A 7,520-nucleotide genomic window follows, 5' to 3' on the forward strand; every position below is an offset into this window, starting at 1 on the left:
CTTCTACCTCTGACCTTTATTTATCAGCGCGGCCACTCTCTCTCTCCAGCTCAGATGGAAATCTGTATAGATTGTGTCACAAGACATCTTGAGGCAGATGAAAAAAAAAAAAAAACGGAGAAATCTTCCATGGCTGAGCGAACAGACAAACAAACAGCTAAACTAATGTTTGCACAAACAAATGGCTGCCTGGTTGGATTAATGAATGGACATGTAGAGTGAGCGGAGGGAGGGGATTGTTGTAGGAATTCATCCATTCGGTTTCCATCCAAGCCCCAAGGCCCTGGTATGTAATTGCTTCATGCATAGTTGATACACTGCATAATCAACCAAATACACTGGATTTCTCTGGGCTGCACTCACATTTGCAGGCCATCGATGAAGTTCAGATTCAATGGGAGGCGCCTTATAATGGAAAGACTAGTTTGTATCTGAGTGCTCATCCCTCTCCTCGCAGATACACACAGGAGGAGTGAAAGGTATGCAGCCCGGTGGTTGAATTGGGACCATGGTGTGTTTTATTCATATAGAACAAAAATGAAATATTCATACCGGAGTGTAGTTGTTATGCTTTCCTCTGTGTCTCCTACTTCTCATGTACACACATCCTGATTAAAAAATGGACGGACTTCCCTTCACATAGGAGCGTAAAAACAGTGCAATTGCATGGAGCGAGTTCCCACGGGGCGTCAGCAGATTGTGCAGCATGCAAATGCATGAAGCATGAAGCTGGTCCTGTATACCTACCTTCATCTCACTGCAGGAAATCTGAACATGCTGCACCATATAAAAGTATGGATTTCTGTTGACGGAAGCCTCAGACAAGAGATGCATGCCAAAGACCTCCACCCACCTCAGGATATCATTTTCACACAGGCACCGAAGAGCAAGCGCACACACACACAAGAGCACACACGTTTTCTTCCATAGAAATATATAGGAGACAAATAAGCTTGACTAGTCATTCATGCTCACAGGCGTACACACCCAGGCTGCACCCTGCAGGAAAAGTAACAGCATGGTGCGAAATGGTTTGGCTTCATGAGGTGAATGAACAGCAACAGCCCGAGGCAGGAGAAATGATAGGAAGGTAAGCCCTCCTTTTGTATGAGGAAGGTGTGCTCACACTTCCCTTTTGTGGAGCAGCAGGGACATGTCAGGGGCAAAGTCCCCATGTCTCCATCTCTAATTGGAGCGTATCCCTCTGCCCTGTCCCCATCGCACTACGGTGGAGGCAGGATGCTGTGCTAATGGTTAGTCCCCCTGCGGAGTGCATGTCCTTGTTGTGCCGGCTTGACTGTGGCCCACACTGAGGTTGGACTGAAGATTAGAGGCAAATCAGAAAATTTGTTTGTCCTCTCCAAGTGGGGCTGCAAAATTCAAGGAGAGAGACCAACCGTGGCTGTGATGGAGTGGATTGGATCGGTGCGACAGATGTGTGTTAGTGTGACTGATGTGTTCTGGGTGGGCAGGCTGCGCTGGGTCACCAACACCTGGAGAACCGACACAAGCACCAACCATAGGAATGCCTGTGTGTTAACTGACGCCGCCTTTTTTTCAATCAGTGTCCGAAAAGGGCGAGCAGCCGAGTCAAAGGCCACTTTCTGCGATGCGACTTTGGTGAAGATTTAGAAGAAGATAACAATGTTGTAATTACCTGGGCTAAATTGGAACTGTGGCTGCTCAATGGGCTGTAAACAAGGTTACTCTAGTCCCCTTGGGGTAATTGTTTCAAAAGCCTGCAACAGTCTGGTCCAGTGATGGCAAAATTTGAAAGGGGTGGTATCCTGTAATTTCTCAGACCGCTGAAGCATGCCCTGTGTGTAGGCTGAAACTCGGGCTGATTTGAAATGGAAGCATAACTTTTTGTTCCATTTTACTCTAAGTATTAAAGTCACTGGTCTCAGTCAGCTTTTAACCCGGAGATGATAGGGTCCTGTGGGTCAATGGGCACCACCCGCATTGCTTTTTACATTTCAGCGAGTATGTCAATTCCTATTACAGCAAATTTCCTCAGCCGCGGCCACAGTGCTCCCGTAGAAATCATGTTGTATTAGAATATGTACACAGGTGGTTAAATCTATCTTCTGCTGGGAGGAAATAGCACGACTGAACAGAAATACATGCCCACTTGCAGATGGGCTCTCTGTTTAACAGTGGCATAATGGAATTCCGAGCACACTCGCAGAAATTCACTAATTCATCACAACATCTGGCCAAGCTAAATAATGCTGCGGCCCTTGAGCTTTGAAAGGGCGACATGTCTGCAAATATTAGAGCAGATTGACTGTTTACAGCCTAAACAAGCGTTTGACTTAATTGTTGAATCTTAATAGCAGCAGGCTGCGGCACCGCATGGTGTGATGTCGTGTCCGTCCTGCAGGCATGACCACAGGAAAGCTGCAAACAGACGAGTTATTCCTCTGATCTCGGTAGCCTACTCCTCAGCCCGCATCACACAGTGTAGCTGAAATTCACAGCCACGACCTCGCCGCTGTGATCCACCTCTGATTTCCAATCCTTCTCAGCATTTTGTCCTTTGTATCTCACTGACTGAGGCACGGCTCGATTTACTGCATGCATCTCAGGGAGAACCCCAGCTTGTTTTTTATCAAAGTTTGATTATAACACAGTCGGCCCCCCCCTTTGAATCTCGCAGCTGAACACTGGGCCGCGTGTGAGATTGAGAGATGAGAGGAATCACAATAAATGTGCCGCTGCAAACTGATGCGGGGAACGTCTTTTTCCACTGTTGCATGAGCAAATGTACTGTACTGCAATGCTGCTGTGTGCACAAACCACAAGGAGTACATACATTAAAACACCCACACACATGCACACACACGCATACATGCACAACACACCCACACAAGTTGTTTCATCACGATTGCTTCGAAATGCATGCGTTGCAGGTACTCTGTCTTCTCGACGTGCTCCCAGCCGTGATTAATAATGTGCTGCTTACATTATTTAGAATCTCTAAACTAGATGCCTCTTTATTATCATGCATTTTACATTATCATATAGGCTCAGGCCACATTAGTGTCATGTAGGCACATCATGGGCCCCCATGAATTTAATCAAGCATGTTGTCTTTGGTGTGTACAGGGGTGTGCTGCCGGCTGCTCATGAGGACATCATGCCCACGAATGTCATTAACATTTTACATACATCGGCCGTCTCACGTCGGGGGGTATATATATTCGACTTTAGAGGGAGGACAAATCTGTCGACAGAAATGATCATGACAGTGATTATCGCAGGAAATCAATCTGAGATAATTTAATGAAAGTAAGCGCTGCTCCATATCCAGGATACTGCAGCTGCTGCATTGATTATCACATGGTGACATTTACATAGAAGATGTGAAATGATGATGAGATTTCTTTTAACCGTATAAGGCATACAGGCATTTTTTCGTTAGTCAATTCACAGTTTTTCATTTTGCTTGATTGCTGTCATTACTTAAGAACATCTTTATTGCTGTGTTTATGGACCTTGCTGATGTAAGCATTCAACCCTAACTTTGACCTTCAACCTCATCCATCAGTAAACACTGATTACATTGATTCAGCTGCGGTTTACGGCATCAAACGGCCTGTCGATCAATGTGGACGTCTTAAGAGGTTTCTATTCAGTGTTCTATGATCAAAGCACTCCATTATATTTCTTGATAAGTTTGGATTATGGTGCATTTCTTTAAACCTGCAGTAATTAACAATAGGTCATTCGACTACAGTCGAACTGGAACAGCTTAGACAGACGAGAAAGAGAATCTGACTCTGCACTACCTCTATGTTATATGGACTGTTTTTACCCTCCAGCTCAGTTCATTGCTTGGATTTTATGGCCCCTGCTACTTGCTATCTGCCTTGCACCAAACAACAGGCCCATGCGGTGTGTAAATACGTAAATGCTAAAAATGTTCACCACATCTACTTTGTAAGGTGATAATAAGTAAAGGTTCTGTAAACAAATTGTTCTGCTGCCCCCAAATGCACCGAAAAGCATATTTAATCATACAGTTGCCAGTACATCCTGTTCATCCTTTTATAGTATCCAAACTTTGTAAGCAATGATGACACAAATAGACTAGAAAGGAAAGGGTGCATACCTCCAACAGTCCCCTCCTGAAACCACACAAAAATTCACTAGATCCAGATTCTCATTTGGATCTGCACCAAATTGTACAGACTCATACGTTCTCATCAAGATCCATTAGTTATTCTCTGAGAAATCATATCTCACAGGGTTGGAGAAAGTACAAATATATTCCTGGATCCACCACCTGATGCAAAGCCACACCAAAATGAAATGTGTTTCTTTTCCCTGACCCAGGAGACATCTTTCCAACAAGTTTCACGATAATCTGTCCTCTAGTTTTTGTGTAATCCTGCTAAGAAACAAACAACAAACGAAAACACAACCTCCTTGGCTGAGATAATAAGTAACGTGATGTGGATCAACCTTACACTTCATTTAACAGCATCAGAAGCCTCGTTGTCATGTGCACGTGTAACGCCTCTCTTCCACTCACCAACATTTAGAGGAACATTCACTTTGACTTGACAGAGCAGGGGTGAGGGAGAGCTTACAATTATGCTATTATTCCCAGTGTGTCCTGTGAGACTAAATACTTCAAATCCATTAGAAAAAAAAACGTGAATTAATCTGGTTCATTTGAAAGGGATAATAAACCCTGTGTAATAAGCATTATATGGACGTGAGTGGCAGCTCCTCTCGTGGCCTCTAGGTGCAAATTAGAGAAGGAAAGAGAGAGAGAGAGACATGTGTGTGTGTGTGTCTGTGTGTGTGTGTGTGTGTGTGTGTGTGTGTGTGTGTGTGTGTGTGTGTGTGTGTGTGTGTGTGTGTGTGTTGATGTGTACGCTCATTTGTGCATGTGTTGTCTGTTTATGTGTTCATGGATTTGTCACTCGAATGGGGTGGGGGGTAGATTGGAGATGTGTGCGTGTGAGTGTGTGTGCGTGTGTGTGAGATGATGTGTACGCTCATTTGTGCATGTGTTGTCTGTTTATGTGTATATGGATTTGTCACTCGAGTGGGTTGGGGGATGGATTGGAGGTGTGTGTGTGTGTGTGTGTGTGTGTGTGTGTGTGTGTGTGTGTGTGTGTGTGTGTGTGTGTGTGTGTGTGTGTGTGTGTGTGTGTGTGTGTATGTGTGTGTTCAATTTCCCCTGTTGTGATCCAGTCCCAGCTGTGTCTCATTAACCGCTGTCATTTTAATCCTCTTAGTCAAATCCCATAATTTCGTCCATCAACAAAAACATAAGCAACAGGGCAGCGATTAGGCTACCCTGTTCCAGCCATTCAAAATGGAGAAAGTCTAGATAGAGTTCAGTCACATCCGGCCCTGTGTTATGTAAAGCAATCAGGGGCCTTCCATTAAAATTGTCATCGACCGTACTTTGGTGCAAAACCACTGTTAATCTGGTTTGGACTGCGCAGAGTTCCAGGAGCTGAAAGGATTTGTTGATTGTTGCTTTACTCCCGCTCATCTGCAGCCTCTCTGGGGACGACGAGCGGTTTTTCGTTGTGTTGCGGAAAAAACTCTGGATTCCTGCAGTCAAATTCCAGTTTACCCTTGTGGATTTATTTGAAAATGTATGACTGATTCAGTCTCCCTGTGGCCCCGCCGTCCTCTCCCTGCCATCATGAAAGCTATTTTCTTCTCCTTCGCCGCAGTGACAGCTGGTGTGCGCTCCTCACCAGCAACACTTCAGCTCCGACCAGCTCTATGTATAGATCGCCTTCATTGAAAAAGCCTATTTCGGGGGCTCTTGCAGCTATGAATATAAGTGCAACATTCTGCCATGCTTTATCTCCAATGCAATCGCCTCTTCCCCTTCCAAATGAGTCCAATAATGCTGCAATGCGCAAGCTCTGCTGGGTACATAAAATCCAACTTCCTTTGTGAGGAGAAACTCCACATGATTGTCCAAATGTCAAGCTGTCCCCCGAGAGGCATTGTAATGTACACACAGCTCGTGGTTGGTTTTAATTGTGACATTTATGAGATGTGGGAGAGCAACGTTTGTGCTCCCTCTCTCCTGAGACAAAGCTACCCAGAGGATTTCTTTTTTTTCCCCACCAGAGTGAATTGTCCATTAATTGACGGTACGACTGGTGAATCGATCTGTCAGGTGGTATTTTCCCGAGCTGCAAATGAGTTTTCCTGGAAGTTGTTAGAGTAGCTATATGAGAGGGTTTGCAGCGTGTCTCTGTGCGGTGTATATGGTAATGCCCCACTGTGTTGCCATAGCTTCCCATGATGCCCATAAGTCCAAATCAACACATTGCAATTACCATCTATTCCTCAGTGTTGCGGCTGCCTGTAGAGTTAGGACAAGCTTCACTGCTTTATTCTCCCGTATGTCATTCCGGGCTGAAAAACAAGATTAAATTGGTTCTGCTCAACTATTTGCTGTCAGCTAAAAGTAGATGGTTCAGCCTCAGAGAAAAAAAGGTATCCTGTGAATCTGCGACCAAACACTCAAACAGTCAAACAGACAATGGAGGCAAGCTCACACTCCAAGAAATTCGAAGGCAGATTCAGAAATGCCCCCGCGCACACGCTCATAATGCATGATGACACACACCCGCTAAACGCGCAAGCAGTAAAACACGCGGACCACACAGTCAAACATTAGTGGCGTGTCAGAAGTCTGTCATTTCTTGTTTGGAAGATGTGAAGGCGTAGGCCGGTTTTGTGACCTTTGTTGTGACTGCGAGGCGTGTTTCTCCCTCTTTGGAGAAGATGATTAATTTCTGTTATTTACATTACTGCCCTGAAGGCTCCTCAACAGGCTTCACACATTTGTCATTTCCACTGCACTGTTTTTCAAATGGAAATTAAATAGAACGCACAGCCTCCTGGGTCCACCTCGCCAAGACTCTTTAAAGCAGAGAAGGCGCGCAGGAAAAAAAACAAAACGTATTTGCTCATAATAAAAAAAAAGCCATGTCAACATGGCACTGCAGCAGTCACACAGTGCAGAGTCTTTTGGCTCCAGTAAACAATATAATCTTGGGGGCTATGAGGTGCTACACTCTAACCATTCCCACACTGCTCCTGCTTAATTAGAGCTCTGATTGGATGGGCACAGTCCATAAAACAGCCATAACACTGGTTCAGTCCAGCTGCAGATCTGTACGGCTTTTTTAACATTGGTTTATAGCCGTCGGAAACCATGACATCCCCAGATGTCTGTCTGCGTATGCCTCCCCACACACACACACAGACACACACACACACACACACACACACACACACACACACACACACACACACACACACACACACACACACACACACACACACACACACACACACACACACACACACACACACACACACACACACACACACACACACACACAACTTGGTGAAGAAAAGCCTCACGAATTTATGTTCACCCTGTTCTCACTTCCTCTTCCTCTCCTCTCTTCCAGCAGTTCAGGGCTGATTTCTCTCACCTCCTGGGAGTGTGGCAGCAGAGTAAA

This window comes from Hippoglossus stenolepis, chromosome 5 (assembly GCF_022539355.2).
Source record: "Hippoglossus stenolepis isolate QCI-W04-F060 chromosome 5, HSTE1.2, whole genome shotgun sequence".
NCBI lineage: Eukaryota > Metazoa > Chordata > Actinopteri > Pleuronectiformes > Pleuronectidae > Hippoglossus > Hippoglossus stenolepis.